The following is a 1,798-nucleotide window of genomic DNA, read 5'->3' as shown; positions in this document are numbered from 1 at the left end:
GTTATTTGATCTGCATTATTTTATGATAGTTTATTGCTAACATAATATGCAAAATATGTAACAATGCATTCATACCAGAACTGAACACCTGAGTTTGTTACTTGGAAAATAAAAGCGTAACATTTATTAACAGTGGCCACTGAATTCGCGACATTTTTGTATGGGGCGTCGAGAATGTGTGATCTTTCCTACTACCTCGTGAAAGGTTCGGTTGGCGTTTTCGTCTAAAATAAGGTATCAAGCAGGATAAGAAAACTGACGGTAACTATGGATTATTTATCTAACCAATAGATCCACCAACTATTCGAATTTGCTAGAAATAGTTCTGCGCTGTTCCATAAACTCTCTGTCCGATTTGTACCCTCTGTTGACAGTGAAGTAGCTGCAGGCTAAAAGTGCATTTCTCATGTAAAACGCTGTGCATTTGTTGCTACGACTTGAAATTCTGATACTTCACTTCCAGAATATAGTTTCTTTGCCTATTTACGCTCCACTTTCTTTTGAATTTGGCTTGTTTTTTATCTCTCTTATTTTAGGCTAGTTTATTCAGTGCTATATGAAAAGAAGCCTTATACGAGGTGTTGTAAGCACTACTTACATTTTCTAAACAGAATCTGAGGTAAGTTCATTGTTGCAGGGCCTAGATCTCGAGGTCAGGGTCTTCCTCTTGAGGGATGCAAAAGTTATTTCCTTCCCTCCTTGCAGTGTAAGAGAAGAAAATCCTTGCAGCTCTTTTGAAAGAAAAGCTCCTTGAGGAAGCATGGTAAATGCTTTGAAATTCTGCGTTAATGGAAATACCAAGAACATGAGAAAGGATTGAAAAGAGAAGATTTTTTTTAACCTAACTCAGACTTCCAGGTTATTTTTTTAAAATCATATTTAAAGGTTGTAAGGACAAGGAAGTATTCTTGCGTTATTCAACGGGACGGAATAAAAAAAAAAAAAAAAAAAAAATACAAGTAAGGCACCACTTGAATTATGCATCCGAAATTTTATCAAATCCTCAAAAATGAGATTATTGAATTAAGTTTTAATAAAGGGAGAATTCCCATTTAGGTATCAAGTTATAACCCAATTTAATCTCTAGACTAAAAGAATAAATGTTTGCCTCTGTTACGGAAAATACATGAATTACATTACATATGAAAAAAAGAGAAAAACAAGTAAAATCTGGCCTTTTATCAGCAAACTTGAAGTACGTAAATACACTCACACACATTTTAATATATATATATATATATATATATATATATATATATATATATATATATATATATATATATATATATATATATATACATGTGTGTGTGTAAAAGACTTGAAAACTTGAAAGAACTCATTTTACTAAGTCAACAGTACAAGTGTACAGAAAATATTTAATGAACCGCTGCATTTTATCATACACGAAAACATTTTGATAACATTATGGAGTTTCAGCACCAACTTTTGAGAAGCCATGCACCGCTTGCTTTGCTGATAAGGCATCGAGGGCAAACGGGGATAAGAACTGACGACGTAGGAGTTCAGGGAAGCCTGGTCCAGGAAACTTTCCTTCTGAAGTTTGTGCCTTCAGAAAATGTTTTCCTTCTACGATCTGCAACATGACGCTGGTTTCTTAGCAATCAATTTGCTTATTTTGCAGTCTTGCTACTTTTTATTGCCGTTACTTTTAAAATTCTCAGTAATTGTTGTGTAAGCGAATAATATTACGCTATTCATTTCGTAAAGCGAATAAATAATTTCTTTTGAAAGCAGGGTAAATAAAGATATCCAATGAAAGAGTGGAAGAAGGAGATTG

The sequence above is a fragment of the Macrobrachium rosenbergii genome, chromosome 7 (assembly GCF_040412425.1).
Source record: "Macrobrachium rosenbergii isolate ZJJX-2024 chromosome 7, ASM4041242v1, whole genome shotgun sequence".
Lineage (NCBI taxonomy): Eukaryota > Metazoa > Arthropoda > Malacostraca > Decapoda > Palaemonidae > Macrobrachium > Macrobrachium rosenbergii.
Note: the sequence above shows the minus strand (reverse complement) of the source record.